We start from the raw sequence: 19,321 nt of genomic DNA on the forward strand, positions 1-19,321 counted from the left end.
AATCTAAATAATATATGATTTAAATACAAAAATTCATGTACAATAAATATCTATGTTTAAGAAGTAAAAATTCGTCTTTGTGATAGAAGGTTTTGAGATATCAATATGTATATATATATATATATATATATATATGTTCATCTTCTCTAACATTTTGATTACTCTCTAGTTAGTCTTGAATCACGTCAGCTAATTGAGGTTTGAAGTTGGATTACAAACATTGTAATTCTATTAATAAACACCATGTGATTATATTTGATTAGTAGAATATAATATCTCTATGATAAATAATTTCTTTTCATATGTAAGAAATAATTATATCAAAAGACTTATTTTTATCTGTAAATTATAATGTAATAATAATATTTATTACGAACGATTCATCTTCAGTTTTATACGGTATGTAATATTAAGATAATTTCAATGATATCTAGTTGATTCTAAGTCTTTTCTATTTAAGCAATGTACAAATAAAGAAATTTGTGCAACATCCATAATAGAATATAAAAGTAAGTTAACTACTTTTGTTCTAATTTTGATCTATTTATTTGGATACCTGATTCAGTAATAACAATTATAACGATAAATTATTATTTTTGATTGATTAGATTTTTCTTCCGAATAAGAAGAAGCAGAATATATTAATGATTATTGACACTATAAGTTTTGATTTGACGTAGTAAATGGATTTACCATCGGAGAATATTTCCTTAATTCTTCTTTCAACATCATATTGCATTTTTACAAATCACATTGTTATCATATTGATATTTTATTCGAAATTTTTTTCATCAATTCATCTGCATTTCTAAATAAGAAAGTGGATTATTTCTTTTATCAAGTATATAATGTATATTGCTGAAAATATGTATTTTTTCAATGGTTTATATTGAATATAACAATAACAGCAATAACGATAACGATATAATAATATAGCAATAACGATAACATTGTAATTTTTAATATGAATTATTAAAATTTGGAAGCTGCTCTGCAGTATCAATTTATTACTGATCTTTATAGAAATAAATAATTCTATCGACATATGCTTACGTTGTTTAGTTATCAGTAATTCAAACAATATCTTGATCACTCTTTTTGTAACGACAAGGAAAAGAATAATAATTAAAATATAAAAGAATTTCCTTGGAAGTTTAACGATTTCATCTGTGAATTATTATTTACTTAGTTGGAAATATTACAAATTATTAAATGAAGTATTTAAAAATTTCGAAATATTTATTATTTTAATATACATTATATAATATCCGACATAAAATTTTAGTTGAAATTAAATTAAAACATTTTTTTGCACATTAATGATTTATTTAACTGGAAGGTTTTGTTACTGTCTATGTAATAGGAAAAGCATATATCTGATGCACCAATTCAAAATCATATATTAATGATACATGATAAATATTTCTCGGGGATTCACATGTGCATATGCACTATACAAGTAAGATGTAATTCTAAGCTCAGTTAATTGTCAATATATATAATATAGCTATATCTAATTAAATTCGTTATTAATAGGAATACAACGTGGTTATTAATTAGTAAAGCAGGTGTAATTCTGTATTTCTGAAACTATTTTGAATTTTGAAAAGAGCATAATTAATAATGATAATATAAATAATCAGCGTTGATCAGTGCTGAATCAAATTGAAATAAGTACGTTGTAAATCATTAAAAAGATAATTTTAATTGTCATCATAGATTTATTTATAATCTATTTTAATTAGATATGATTTGAAGTTTAGACAATTATAAAAATAACACATGCTTTTAATATTTAAGCTATTTTTTAGAAGCATTTCATGTTTTATAACCAATTCAAATATTTTTGTAATTGTTCAGAAATTATATAACAATATATATAAAATAAATATAAATTTAATATAAAAACATATTGATATTATTTTACTATTTAATTTTTTTGTATGTAGTCCATAAAATAAGATATAAAATTATATTTATAAATAAAAAATTGCTTTTTATAAAATAAAATAATTTTTATAGATAATGTTAAGTGCTCAAAATTTGACATTTAAAAAGTTATATTAAATAGTTATATTTTCTATATTTAATAAACCAAAATGAACTTTATATTATTAAGAAAGATACTAAAAATATTCTAAATAAATAATATGTAGAAGATATTAGCGCCTCTTATAATATGTACATTTAATTCCTGATTATTTGTCATTGTTTTAATTGAATACTGGATATATTGCGAACGATTGAAAAATTGTTAAATAATAATAGTATATATCAACGTATCAATTATTAATTCTCATACAATTATGATTGCCCTATGTATGTATATATGCATATATATATATAAATATATATATATATATATATATATATATATATATATATATGTAGATATAACAATAATAACAATAAATATATTTATATATATATTTACCTTATAGATTTTTATTTCGTTAAATATAACATGACAGAAAATCATGGAATAAACGAATAAAAATAAAATATTTTATAAAATGTCAATAAAATTGAAAAAAAAATTTTTTTTAATTTTATTAGACTTAATTAAAAAGAAATACTTTTTATGGTATCGATTAGTATTATTATGTACAATATTATTTCAAACTATTTTAAATTCTATATTAAAATAAATATTCTTATAATATGTTTCAATGGTTTAAATTACATTAAAATACAAAAACTTTAAAATTTTTAATATTTTCAGTTAAAATTAGTTAAAGCATAATATAAGTCATTATAAAAATGAATTGATCAAATAACAATTTAATAATTAATAACGATGTATATGGTTTGTAATAAATTTTGTATTATTACATTTATTATGCATTATATTATATTATATATATACATTATATTAAATAAATAAATTATTTAATTATATTCCAATATTTTGTGAGATAAAAAAATGAAAATTATCTATTGAAATTAACAATTTATTTACATGGAAACTCTATTATCTTTACATAAGATCTTTATAAAATTTTTTATCAATAGTTATCGTTTTCAAAAAGTTAAGATATTCTCATTTCCTGAAACTTTTTATCTACATAAAGTAATAAATATATAATTTTAGTTTTGAATTATAAATTATGCTATTTCTAATTTCAAATATTGAAATTATTATAAAAAATATAATTTTATATTAGAATCTCGTTCGTACATTAACTTTACTACTATAGTAAACAGTACACGTGTTTTACCTTAGAACTCTCAATATGAACTAAACTAACGAAGTTTTAGAAGTTCACAAGAAGATTAAGTTAGTAAAGTTTTGATGCCCAAGACTTCGACCGAAATATCATGGAAAACTAACTTTGTTTTATGAATATGAGTTATTTATAAATTACTGAAGAGCATTATATACATATACTAGTAAGTTTTTTATTTATTATTTGAGAAAATAAAACGAAAAATTTTGTAATATTTACAATATAAAACATATTAATTATTTCAATAAATTAACGATATTAACATATTTCAAAAAGTTTTTGCTACTTAAATTTCAAACTAAAGAAAATGAAAATTTATCTAATAGTTAATATTTCAGAATTTGCTATACGATTAATTAGGCAATTGCAATTTTTGTATCACAAACTATATATTTAACAATTATATATTATTAATAAATTTACGCATAATACTAAATATTTTTAAATTATATGTATCTGGAAAATTAATATTTATTAAAAATTCAGGTTCAAGAATTATTCTTTGTTTTCTAAGATTATATCGCAAAACATATTGCAAACTTATGACATGTCTGCATTTAGGTGATTTGAAATGATTTCTTTTTGCTTCCTTCCGATAGATGATGCTTTGATATCTGTATTTAAAATTTTTTTTAATTATTATTTTATTATTTATATAATTTTTACGTATCTATTTACTTAAATTTATTCTACAATTATAATTATCATACTTATTATATAATCATTTTTTAATATAATAAAATATTTAATAAATATTTTTAATATATTTTAGATTTTAGTATTATTTCAAAAATATTAATAATATTTAAAAATTGCACATTATTGATATTAAATATTGAAAAGTAATGAATATGGTAAATTAATAATTATGTTCGTATATTTAAAGTAAATTTATTATTTTTGGCTTAAAATCCAGCAATAGACTTTATGCAATATACAAATTAAAGTAAATGTAAGGTTTATATCGAGTATTCTATTTTTGAATTTAGTTGATTTGTTGCTTATAAATTAAATTAAATTATTCTAGATCCTTAAGTTACCAATATATAAAAATGTAAAGGCCTTGTAGAAGTTTGCATGCAGGCATGTATAAGAGTGTATGAAATTAAAGAGATGCAGTGTATAAGCTTCTTGTGAATCGATTTATCGTCGACCCACTTTCCTAAATTAAAATTTCTCGTTGATGCCGAAAACCTCTAATTAAACTTTTTTCTTTCTTACACGACTACAGCAGAAAAATTTACATGCATATAACTATCTTTATACTTTTTTCTTCTATTTATCATGATCAACAGGAGATTTTTTTATATTTAAATTTCATTTTCTTTATTAATTTTTATATTCCTTTACACTAAATGCATATATAGTTTCCAAAAATAGTATTCTTATTTCTTAATTGTTTTCACTGATCATATTATATGTCCCAATATTCTATAATGTATGTATTTTAGAAAATACAAATAAAGTTTATATTCGAAAATGTATTTAAATAATTTCGATAGTGATTTATAGGTTTTACTTTTAAAATATAATTTAAATATATTTAATAAAATATTGTGTATTTCTTACTGTAGATATTCGTCAATATCAAATTATAATCATATATAAAATTTTATAAAATCTTTGTTTTTATTCCATGAAATTAAGGTTTGCACATACACTATACGTTTGAAGTAATTTATATATACTTTTATACATTGTACACATATATTAAAGTGTGGATAGTATATTTTAATTTGTTCTGACTGTCTAGTTCTGTAGGGATTTTATTTAATTTATATATGTCATAGTATAATATCATCGAACACAACAATATTTTTATTATTCTGACTTATATAATTTTTAACGAATGCATGTAAAATTCAATAATTGAATTAATTAATTGTTCAATTCATAGTCAATGGATAACAATATTATTTTATAACAGGAATAACATTCAATAATTATATTACGAATAAATTCGGTTAATTAATAGCAGCATTTCTATCCAAACATGAAATATAGGAATAGAATAGAAACTCTTGAATACTCTTTCATCAGTTATGAAAGTAAAATTTATAGACTGCGACATCACAATTACAATAATCATCTAATAATGTTTTCTCAATAGGATTAATGTAGTTTACGTAGTTTGCCGACTTATATAGGTTTGTATAAAGTGTGGGCTATATGATTTGACTCTCATTAGCCTCCTTTCTGTACCAATTTACTATCCAAGTCGTATGTATCTAACTTCTTGGTAGTTTCTTGTTTCACGAAGCTTGTAAACTAAAAAAGATATAATTAAAATCAAATAGATTCTACAATAATTGTTTTTGAAGAAATTTAATAATATTTGATGAAAATTTTATATTTTTTTATTTATTTGATTCAAATTTATGTTAATTGATTTAATTTATAATTTATAATTATAATATTTATATTTAAAATTATTATTCATTTATTCTTATTTATTATTTAATATTCAAATATTAATTATTTTACCATACATTATTAATTTTTAACTTATAGTAGTTCAGAGACTATTTTTAAATGGAATAATTTGTTAGAAATTACTTTTATATTATTTATATTATATTATATTATATATATTATTTTATATTATATTTATTAATAAAAATATGATATTCGAAATTTTTATGTATTAAATAAAGAAGAAAATATCTATATATTTTATGAATTTTATGAATACTAGTATGTACTTACTGTCTTTGAATGCTTTAGTTCAATTTTCATTCTGTGCATTTTGAATTGTAGTCAGAAATTTATTTTTAATTTGAATTTATTCTTATATATTTTTTTCCCACACGTTTCAATCAATTATAATAACATTTCAAATGAAGCAGAAAATTTATCATTTTTTTTTAGAATTTGAATCAATGATATATATATTACACGTTTTAAATAATTACAAATATTTATTATTAATTATTTCAACGTCATATATATATATATATATATATATATATATATATATATATATATATATTCTTTATATTGGAAAATGTTTGTACTAGTCAAATAAGGAATCTTTTGATTATTTGGAATCTTCATTTTTATATTTAAATTTGTTAAAAATATGTACAGATTTGTTTTACAATTATTTAAGTTTATTATTTAGTAATACAGAAATTGAAATTTCTTAATTATATATTTTAAAAATATTTTTATGTTATGAATTCATGGAATATTATTATTAATAATATAGATTTATATAAAAATTTCAAATCTTAATGTTTTACAATGGGTAATTAAAATATGAAATTCCATTTGTATGAATATTTTTTTGAGATTAACAAATTGTGTAATGTTATTTTATGCACGTTAAACGACACGAATGTATTCAATAATTAAATATTTGTTTTTTCTAATTCAGATTCCAATATTTTATACTGTGCTAAATAATAATGCCATATTTTTCTTAAACAAAAATAAAATAAACTTTGAAATATTAATATTTGAAGTAATATTTAAATTATTTTACTTTGTATAAATTGTTTATAATTGAATATATTTTTATTTTCTCACTTATACCATTTACTTTACTATAAATTAATAATATTGTATAAAAAATTATCCACTGATATTATATCACAAAATTATGTGTTTAATTTTTATGTTTTAAATTGTAATATTTAAAAAAAATTTAATAATTTAAATTGGATTAAATAATTTAATTCATATATTTAATTCTTTGTTGTTCTGATACAGTGATATCTGATTTATTCGAATATTTGATTTTGTTTTAGTCGGATATTTAACTTAATTTCTAAAACGTATAAATCCAAAAATTTTTTGAGTACAGTATCATTGGTTTTTATAAATTGTAATTAGTGTACGAATTAAAAAATCTATTTTCAATAATTTGTAAATATTTTTGTTCGTCCTTATAATTAACTTCTAGGTAAGTATAGATAATGAAACATATTTCACTGTTATTGAATTATATTTGCAATTTTTCCTAATAGTATTTTATGAACTATATTAAATTAATTATTATTTAAAATAAATCAAAATTTACTTTAACTGAGAAATTCAAATTTTGTTTAGTCTAGTTGAAAATTTTAAAACTGTCTCATATTATTTAATAATATATACTTTTTAAATATATTTAAAATATGGTTTTTCCACAAAATTTATTAAATTATTTTATTTTATTAAAGAAATATTTTTATTACTTATATTACTGCCACAATTAATTTTATATAGATTTTAAATATTTAATCTAAATGGTTATTCGTGTTATTTTTTAATAATTAGAAATTCCATTAAATTATTAATGGTTTATATACATAAATTTATAAGTTTATCATTATTACCTATAATAATGATATCATATTAAGTTGTATTAATTCTTGTTTTTAGAAATATTCAATTTTTTTTAACAATATAACATATTTTAATGACGTATTTAAAAAAATTTATTGTGTTCATCACAATGATTTCAAATTAATTGTGTAATATGATTTCAAAAATTAAGTGATATGAGCTATGTATCTGTAATTCCAAGATATTCTTATTGTCTAGTTGCACTGCTTTTAATAAAAAAGTACAATTATTTATTTCATTTTGTTCTTTCAATGTACCATACCTCCAATTTATTCACTTATTATATACCCTTATTTCATCTTTTATCTAGTTCCTTTTTACATTTTTATTTTATTAGTTTCTATGTACAATTTAGTTAGTATTGCGTAGAGGGATGAAAAGTAAGCATTAAAGAATACGAGTGAAATCATAGCCTTGTATACTATTTTACAGAAAGATTATTTAAGATGCAGTATTATTACACTGTGTTACCTTATTAATAATACAAATAGTGTTTATAATTTATATTCACTAAAAATATAAATTAATTATAAAAAATATTATCTTTACTTAATAAATATCTATGGAATGTTGCAGAGAATTAAATAAAAAATTCATTTTTAAAATTAATAATAATTTTATTTAATTTTTAAAGTAATATATAGAAAAATATAAATAATTTGAAATAAATGTAAATATTTAATTCAAAGCATTTATATATTCGGAAGAATGATTAGAACGGAATATTTTCTTCAAATGAAAATAATTTTGGATTTTTTCGCATTAATAATTAAAAGAAACAATAAATAATAATTTTTTTATGCTATAGAAAATTCAGACGCAGTATCGTAACATATATAAATATATAATAAATATAAACAATAACATTGAGCCCAAATATTTAAAAAATAAATATCACTGTATTCTAATTGATCGGGATTGATGCAGTTTCATGAATTTCAAACAAAAAAGGTCATACGCGCTGTACGGCGTACAACATGTGCGCCAAGACCAACACCCACGTTCGGACCGGGACACGCACTCGAGCGAATGTTTGTTTACAAACAAAATTCGGCAAGTACGAGCAAGTTTTCGACATGAAATATAATATACTATCAGATCTCACAAAGAAAGAACGCCTACGAAATTTCTAGAAGCTTCGTTTTCTAACACGACAAGGAATTTTCTGGAAAAGACTCGCATCAGCACTGTTGCCGGCGCTGCATCCGTTGTATGCATATTTAAGCGCAGCTCGCCATGTGGCGACGCTCATTGTAATCTCACTCCGCGCCCACTCAAGTGTAATTGCCGTTCAGTAGTTTTAGTATATACTGTGATGACGACACGTGGCCATAAATTCGGCAACCTAGTAAATAATATACCTGTGCATTATTAAAAGGAAATCAGCAGATTTAGTGCTGATTACAGTGAAGCCAATGGAATAGTAATAAAAGGGGACATCAATTACGCAGCAATAATACACCTGCCTGCAGCTCACAAGGTACACCATTATATTAATAAATAAACTAGTCTCATCTCGCACAAAAATAAATCGAGCACACTTACGCTCTCTCGAACTAATCACTCGATATCGTACAGGCTCGATAAAGTCGATCGGGCACACTTAAGCTCTCTCGAACTAACCCTCGACATCGTACAGGCCCGCTAGCAAAAATAGGGCACACTTACGCTCTGTCGAACTAACACTTCGACATCGTACAGGCCCTCAACAGCTGACACAAGTGTCACTGTGATTACGCACGTTGTCAAGGAAGGACAACAACAGATCGACTAACAGACTATAACTACAGATTATCAAATCCTTCAAGAACTCAAAACCTTACCATTATCCGCTCTTACCTGTGACTAGATTCTTCTACTGTCCCCATAAATAATTAAAGACACAATTGATTACTTAATAAATTCCATTAAACATTTTACACCATATCAAGTATAGTTATTCATACATCAACCGTACTTGATTCAACTACCATCTTCTCATGCTACCTCATGAGCATGAATGACTGACTACACCAGCTGATATTTACGTCAGCATTACCTCAATTACCAGACACGCAGTAATATCCATAAAATTTACGATAATCAAGAATACAAGAACACACCCTCCTTACTTCAATAGAATCATCACTCTCTACACAACAGTGCAATAGTATTATAATTATTTACAATAATAAACCTTGTTTTTACTAAATACATAATATTTTTCAGCTTTGTCAATTATTCTTTCCTTTGAAATTATCCTGCCGAGAGACTAATCCACTGAACTATTGAATTGGTAGTTCGAGCCATAAACTAAACCTTTAAAATCGAACACTAATTATTAAAATATTTTGTTTTAAGGGTAATATATTTGTGGGATTAAAATTTTCTCAGTAATTGAACATGTATAATTAAACATAAAACTTTATTTTCGAAGGTTCAGAAAGTAGTTTGAAAGTATGATATAACTGCTTGTATTAAATTATTTAATTTTATTATTAAATTTCTTTTCTTTTTTTTAACTATGGATTATTTTTTATTTGTTAATGGTTGAATGATAAAATCAATAAATACATGCGTTTGTAGGGAGATTAGAAAGAGAATCTAGGAGAATCAGAATCACCTAGCACAAGTAGTCGAAACTAATCTAGTATCCAATCATAGTCCCAGATGCTGCGTATCTGTATTTGGCGTCTTTTGTTCTATAATTTCTTCATTCGAATTTGAGTAATCCATTTCAATTTTACGAATAACGAAAGTAACTAAAATACGAGAATATTCTAGAAAATCTTTTCTGTTTTAGTTATGTTACCAATTTTCAGAGTTTATTTCAATAAAATCTCAGTTATAAAGTTTAAATAGCAGCTATAAAAATATAATTGAAAATATATGTTTTATTGAAAAGGTAAACGTTAACAATTAATACATTGAATTTATCTTATATTAATATAAAATTATTAAACAATTATCTATTAAATTATTTTTTATTTTTTTAAAAATATACGAAAAATTTTTTTTTTAATTTAATAGATATAAATTCGATCTATACAGTCAAGTTTATTTATAAGTAAAAGTCTTACTTAATTTAAATTACACGTGAAATATGAGATCGTATAAATTATTAATCTGTTCAATATTTTGATTTTATATATTAAAATATTATCTGCATATTCTGTACTCAATCAGAATCTAGTTTACCAAAAATTGTTCTTAAAATATGTAACTTTATATTTATTATTTGAATTTTTGTTGTTAATTTATGACAAGTATATCTACTTAATTTATATTAATTTTAGCAATTTACTAGTTTTATCATTTATATAAGTAAATTATATATTGATTGAATTAATGTGATTAAATATTATTTTTCTAAAACAAAACCACTAAAATTAATTGTTACTGAATGAATTGTTATTCTCTCCTAATTTTAGATAGCCTTATCGCATATATATGTTATTATTATTATTATCTGATTGTTATTATTATTATTATATATATAATTATTATGAATTACAATGAAATATTTATATTTTATTTAATTTTTAAATCAGCTAATCCAAATATAAAATTCGTTTAGTAACATATAAAATTTCATAATTTTAATCAAATAGTAAGTATAAATTCGTTAAAATAAAATATAATAGAATAATATCGATTTGAATATACTCAATTCATTTAAAAATAAATTAAAGAAAATAAAAATCTCTTAATTATTAGAACCTGAAAATTGTCTTGACAATATTATAACTATCGATATATTGTTACCACTTTTAAATAATTAAGCAGGGATTTACGACTCAATTCAATTTATCAATTTAAATTAAATTAGTATCGGACGTATTTTAAAAGCTAAATTACATATACGTATCTATCAAAGCAGATATTTTAATTTCGTGTTTTACAACTAAATAAGTTAGTTAGTTTAAGCCTGTTGTGAAAAGCTATGAAACTCTTAATTAACATTGTTTAAATACTTCTTTGTTTTTATGTTTTAATATTTTACTTCTGTTATGCATACCAGAGTTTGTCTTTTTCAATAGTAACACTGCTGGTAAATACATTCTAGAACCGAAATAAAAATCTTAGCATTATTTTTATTCTAAAGAATAATATTTACTGTAATTCATTAATTTATTGCTTATTATTTTTATTTTTGCTTGGAATATTTCTTCATTCGATTTTATTGGTTCGGATTCTAGGAATTATTTATTTAAATTATATGTAGAAAGATGTATAATAGATTTAATAAAGAATTGCTCGAAATAAGTTTTGGCAGTAATAAGTCAAAAGTTATTTATGAAATTAGTAATTATAAAAAGAAATTATAAATTTTTAAATGAAACTTATTGATGCTTCATATTAAATTATTATTAAATACTAATGTATTATGTATGATATAAAATATCGTTGTTATATTTAATATTTTGCTCTTTGAAATTATAAATAAATAATATTTTAAAGACGTAGTTTTCCTAAATTTTATAATTTGTAGATTATATGTTTACTTTTAATGTAGAATTTTTAGAAAAAGTTCATTTTGTTATATTAGAAACCGAAAATTAAATTTAATTTAATTTTTAAATGAATTTGGAAATTTATTAAGAGGATAAAAGTACTACTAAATTACTAAATATTAAAATACTAAATTTATACTAAAATACTAAATAGATACTAAAACTAAATACGAAAATGTAATATTGTGTATACAAAATTTATACTATATAATTAAATCTGTCTTCTTGAATTCAATAAAACTCGATTAATATTTAAACGATGAAAAATACTATTTTTATTAATGCCTGATGCAAATGAAATAAAGTATTTTCACTTGTTTGATATCATAAATACATATATAGTAAATTTGATTAAAATTTTTAGATAAAAGTATATTTTTAATTGTATTATTAAATTAGTTTTTTTTCAATGCAATATAGTATTTTGAAATACATTTTTTCATTTATTTATAAATATAATAAATTTTGTTATTTTGGAAAGAGAAACAGTAAAAAATAAACATTTGGCACAAAAATGAAATTTTTGCGAAATTATGAAGATTTTATTTATTTAATTTAACATAAAATGGTAAATTATTAATAAAATTGATTGTACAAAAAGAAGTTTTGAGTTTAGTGGTAAAATGTTTGCACTCACGTGTGGTGAATTTTATGAACAATTAATTTATAAAATCACCTGAAACAGAAAACCTTTTGTTAAATGCCAAATAAATTAAAAATATCATGTTTTGTAATAATATTGAATTGGTATTATTACTCGGTAGATTTAGTGAATATTATTATTAATAAATTATTACATAGATATAATATTCATAGATTATCTACGAAAAGTATCACTTATAAATTTATTTATAATCAATACGTATAAAATACAATAAAAGAATCATCATGAAAAAAAGGAAAGTATGTCGTTTACCTTATATAATATAAATTGCGATGATAAGAAATATAATATTAAAGTACCGATAAAGAGAAAAACAATTTAAAGTACACGTAGTGACTTATTGTATCGCTTTATCTACTTTCAAGAATATCGGTAACATCATGAAAAGAATTAGAAAATTTTTTAATATAAATTAATAAAATGTTTACGTATTTTCTAGAATTAAAATGCTATACTTATAATTTACAAATATAATATTGTACAAATATAATAATGTAAAATAAAATAATGTAGTTACATTCTGCTTGAATTATTATGCTTTAATAAATGATTGTATAATAAAAGTAACATAATCAATAAATATATAGAAAAAGTTATTCATATATTTTCCAAATTTTTGAATATATATAAAAAGTAAATATCCTTGGAGTTAGTTAATTTTAATTTATACTACCAAACAAATAAATCTATAAAGCTTAAGTAATATTCTTGAAATATTTTTAAACAGTTTAAATATGCTATATTATTAGAATAATTTTTTTAAAAGTTCAATTATTTTCGTTACGATTTTATATTAGAAAATTTTCTTTATTTCTGTACGATAAATAATTGGAGATCATTACGAAAATATTTTCTATATTTTTCAATATTTAATATATATATATATATTAATAGTTTTAGTTTATAACTTGCAATATTATGGATGTATTCTTAATGATATTTTTTCTGTATTCTTAATAATTCCAGAAGACTTTATATAAAAATTATAATTAAATATTTAAAAGTGAATTATAATATTATGACTTAAATAATCATTCACTTCACTTTTTATCTGATACCTAAATACCTACAAGCTTGTTTAATAAAATGAAAAGTTATAATAATGAATATTAAAAAGAAACATCTCTTACAAAATACAGCGTAAGTATAAGGAGAAATGTTTTAGTATTTCTCATACTTCTTTTTTTTTCAATTTTTCTTATCCCCCCTTCTTTCTACGCATCATTCTCTTTTACTTGTTTTTCTTTTCTGTATTAATGCATACAATTTGGAGACTTTGTTGTTCGCTATTAATGTAAGCGAATATCAAAACAATGTTGGTCGCTCCTTAAAATTTCTGATCTATTTACTGAAATTTTTTGCATTGTACAGTCTTTTGAATTTAATTTTATAATCATAATAATTAGTATTTAATATGTAAAAAGATTTTACAGCGATATATATATATATATATATATATATATAATATATATATTTGACAAGTAGTATTCAGAAAATTCATTGAATTTATTAATTATTAGATTCGTAACTTCTTTTCCTTAAATAAGCTGAATTTTAGTTATTTATTTTAAATAATATTTATTGTAGGTTTAATCACTATCCAGAAAATAATGTGTAAATACATTTTATTAATTTTATTTACACGTATAAATATAAGAATGGAGAATTAATTAATCAATTTTTCATTATTTATTAAAAAAAAAAGATTAATTTTATTCACTCTCTAATGTGTAGCTTTTTATAGTATCAAGAATTTATTATAATGTATATTAATAAAATATATTACTATATAATATAAAATGTATTTATATATATTAAAAATAAAACTCTTTTCATATTTATTTACATAACAACATTTATTTTGTGTTAGCTCAAGCATACAATAAGTTATTTAATGTAATGAATATTTTGAATTTTTTTGTAATTTATTTACAGAATTATAATGGAATTAATATTGATGAGTAATAATTGAGTAATTAACCATGTGTAAATTTAAAAAATCCTTATTTATTTCTAGATTTAGTATTAATATATAATAAATTAAATGTTATTTGATTAATTTAGTTAAGATAATTTTTCTGATAATGCTAGTGTTAAATAATTGAGTGCTGTAATGTATAAAATTTATGATTTACTTTTAGATATTAAAGATTTTAAAAATTTATGAAATGTCAAATCTAAATCAATATAAAATAATCATTTTTCAATTAGAAATAGCATAATTGATAGCAACAATAAAACAAAGTATTGAAAACACCGGGCTAGACTGTTTGCGTCTAACATTTAAAATTACTTTGTTTAATGTAAAACTAAAAATCGTATATGAATATCACATATTGGTTATTAAAGAAATAACATAAGCGCTAAAAATACGAAAGTAAATAAAAAAGCTAAACTATTAGAATAAAAATGATTATGCCAGTTGACAAGTTTGATATATAAGCATATGAGGAATGGAGATAAGATAGAGGGTGATGAAGTTTAGTTTTATGCGCCGTTTAATCGGAAAAGGTTAGTAATAATGGAAGATGAATATTCAGTCGCATACGTTGATAAATGAAATTAGAAATGTTTAAGTGTACCCTATGTGAAACTGTCATTTTTCATTTCTGTTCATACTTATTATAGGCAATTTATGAAGGATATCAATTCATAGACTTAGCGGTATGTAAAATACTATAAGTTTTTTGTGGATTTTATCGTCGTTATAAAAGAAATTTTTTTATAGAATACGATAATGTCATTATTTATACTTTGTGTAATATACAGTATCAATATTTATTAAATTGATCAGAATGATGCCCTAAATACAGAAGCCTATAAATATGTAGTTTTATATAAAATACGAATCATTTATCATTAAAATTCACTGAAAATTATATTTCCATATATTTCAGATAGTCGAATTTACTTTTTAATATTTAGGTCGGTTATATAAATTCTTAATTAGTTTAAAAAATGCTTAATTTATTAACAGTTTTTATTAATAGTTTGTTAGATTAATATTGTCATACAAATTAAGAAAATGTAGTAAATATTCTAAGTTTTTTATAAGAATAATAAATATAGTCGAACGAAATGTATTATATAATTTATAATATATGTATCGAATCAGTAAGTAAACTGATATTGATTTAAATCTTCTACGAAACTAGGTTAGAGAAGTATTATGTCTAATAGTATTTCTAATGTGTTTATAAATATATTTAAATACTTGTACAATAAGTTAAAAATAAAACACTTATAAAAGTTATGTTGATTTAAATTATATGTGTAGAGTTAATGAATTTAATATCGTTTAAACTGTAGGTACATTTACAATAATGAACGTTATTTAAAATAAAGTTCGTTTTACATTAAATTATTTATATTTAAAGTATAGAGTCAATATACTTTTTATTACATAATCCGTTATGTTAAAAAAGAATTAAATAAATTAGCTAAAGAATATTAACAAAACAATTGATAAAATAATAGAAAGTAATTGGTGACTAGTTACGATTATATCGAGAATTTATATTTTTGTTAAAAACAAAACAATTGTGTAATTTCTATAGCACATTTTAGGAAAAAATTACTTAAAATAAAACAGTATAAAAGTAGATTTTCTCGACTTTTAATTGCTTTTTCTCTTATATTATGCGGAGAAACTCTAACGTAGCAATCTTAGGTCAAGGCTTGAGTATTTTTTCGTTTCTTTTTATCTTCTGTGAAGACGCTATCATTAAGCGAAAAAAGAAAAAAAACATAAAAGAAGCAGGTCAGTGTTTTAAAATTTTTTTTCAGCTGTCACTAAGTAAATGAGATACGTATTATAAAATGTTATGCACTATTTATCTGCGATGCTTCTAAGGGTTCGTTTGTCAATATTGTCTATGTCTGATCGATCATAAATTTTTCACTTGAACTGTTTTTTTTTTTAATCAAGAATGAAATGTAATAAAATTTTATCTATAATATATGTATTCGTAGAAAATATAATGGAATTATATATTACGTGAAGTTAGTTTTAATATGAATTTGTTACTGATAAGAACATTATTCAGATATGTGTAGGGTTGCTATTATAAATTTTTAAATTACGAATATTGAAAATTTCTAAAATTTAACATTGTTACATTCTTGGTAATTGATAAATTGTCTCTGTTTAAAAAAAACCTAATTAAATTTATTTATTTTTATAATATTAATAATATAGTATTAATTATTTTTATTAAATAATATTTAATGAAAATATATTATTCTTCTAAATATAATATCAATTAAAATTGGTATATATCTGTATATTATAGTAATTTGAAATATTTCTAAATGGTAATAAATATGAATATTAATGTCATTTTAATATAAATTCTTGACAAAAATTCACATAAATATGTTTTTGTAATAACTGAAATTTTATTATATGAAAATACTTTATTATATTATGGAGTAAATAATAGGTGAATAATTATTTCGTGAAAGATTTTAATCAATGCTGTTTAAATATATTATCATGCTATTTTTATATATAATATAATTTAGGAAAAAATGAAAAATATAATGAAAGTACATTTTTATCTATTATTTCACATATATTATATATTTTGTATTTAATTAAAATTATTGCCAAAAATTCAACATTCATAATTAAATTTTAGTGTATTTAAATGAAATGAGAAATAAAAATTAATACATGAGATGAATACACTGACATTCTTTTCATTGAGAATTGATGAGTCTATAATCAAATAAAATGCACTCAGAAATAAGAATATTAGGTGATTAAGAAATTTATGTATCTAAACATGCTCTCATATTTAATATTGTTATATTTAATCAACAATTGAGTTATTTAAAAATTATTTAATTGCTTTTGAATCATTGTTTCATTGTGACATTAGTAAAACCGTTAAATAGATCACAAATAATTCTCAAAATATTAGTCTAGAGATTATCAAATATTTAAGGATTTATTTCTTTCATTATTAGAGTTTCATATTATTTAATTTTACATTATTTAAAATTATAATAGTTACAAAAGGCAATTAAAATCTTGTTTGCAATATTTTTTTATATAAATTAATCAGTACTATTGTAGCATGTATTATTCTTTTAAGCAATATATAAATTTACGTAATTATAACACATACTTTCAAATGTAGAAAATGAAGTTTATTTAATATTCATGTGTAAACAAATTTTAAATAGAAATAAATATACAAATTATTCTACTAGATAATATCTTTATTATTTCATAAGAAGATAAATTCTTATTATTAATTTTAATCTAATCAATTTCATAATATTGGGGCAAAATTTTTTTGCTGGGACAAATTATATTATGCTGAATAGTCTTTTTGATAATATTTTTATTTATTATAATTATTAGTTTATATTCATATTATTGGATTGCTTCATATAATATTAATTAAAAAATTTATTAATATATAATTTATTAATATACAATAATCGATTAATGAACATAATTTATTATCTAATATGAATTATTTTGATTATAGAATATAGTTTAAGGAATTTAGTATGCATACAGAAATTTTATACTTTTCAATTTTTATATTTTTCATATAAATATAATATTTTACTTTGTTTACACAAAAACATGTTCTTTATTTTATTGAATATCATTATGTTCATAACATAATATTTACCGTTTATAATTTTTAATAGAATATACTGATTATAGTGCATTTTATAAATAGTGTTAAGTATAATTTTTTCACTCACTAAGCTAAATACCGTGGAATAAGTATTTACATATTCCATTTAAAAAGTTCAAGGAAAAGTTTTATAATTTTTCAATCTACTTTCATAATTTGGAGCATTGATATATATATATATATATAATCAATTAATTAAAATTAAAAATTGTGATTTTTATGTTATGCATGAAATCATCTCAGATATTTCTCTACGATTCTCATATTCTATTCCTATGTTTTTATATAATGTAATATAATGTAATAAATTCAAAGATGCGATAAAGTTGACATGTAACGACCCAAAATATTAAAATATTATAAGAAAATAACAATAATTTTATAAACTCAATTAGAAATTTATAGTTTAAGGATTTTTAATGAAAATTCAATTAATTCAATTAAAAAAATTCAATAAAAATATTATGATACATTATTCAAATAATTATGATAGTTTAACCTGTACAGTCCTATGAAAGCACTAGAATAAGGGTATAAATATATTAATATACGTTTAATAATCTTTGTAAAACTTTAAAAAATTCTTCATCTTAGAAATTATAATCTACACTAGAAATAATATCTTGATTGTTTATAGAGAGCTAAATATTTAATACTGGCAAATATTTACTGCCCAATATTTTATATCAATTTTGAAAATCCAATTTTTAAATAAACTACTTTCTAGTATTAGATACAGTAATTATTTAAATCGTTTTATCTAACAATCAAAATGATTTAGTGTATTTTCAAAAGAAGCCTTTAAAAATATTTTTTACCTTATTTCTCATTTTAGAGATTTATACTTTACCACTTTATGAACGTTTTCGCTGCATTTATGTAAAAGTATTGAAAATACGCTTGAGAGAAAGAAATTTCAAACTTTGAATAGAAGAAAATGATTTATCA

The 19,321-nt window shown here is 20.6% G+C and overlaps 1 protein-coding gene across 5 annotated transcripts in view; it reads right to left on the minus strand.

Annotated features, from left to right (window-relative positions):
- cpx (synaptic transmission protein complexin) overlaps positions 1-19,321 on the minus strand; it is a 131,581-nt gene that overhangs the window by 20,565 nt on the left and 91,695 nt on the right. The gene's annotated exons all lie outside the window — the stretch shown is intronic.

The sequence above is a fragment of the Ceratosolen solmsi genome, unplaced genomic scaffold, assembly GCF_000503995.2.
Source record: "Ceratosolen solmsi marchali unplaced genomic scaffold, CerSol_1.0 scaffold10, whole genome shotgun sequence".
In the NCBI taxonomy this organism is placed as follows: Eukaryota; Metazoa; Arthropoda; class Insecta; order Hymenoptera; family Agaonidae; genus Ceratosolen; species Ceratosolen solmsi.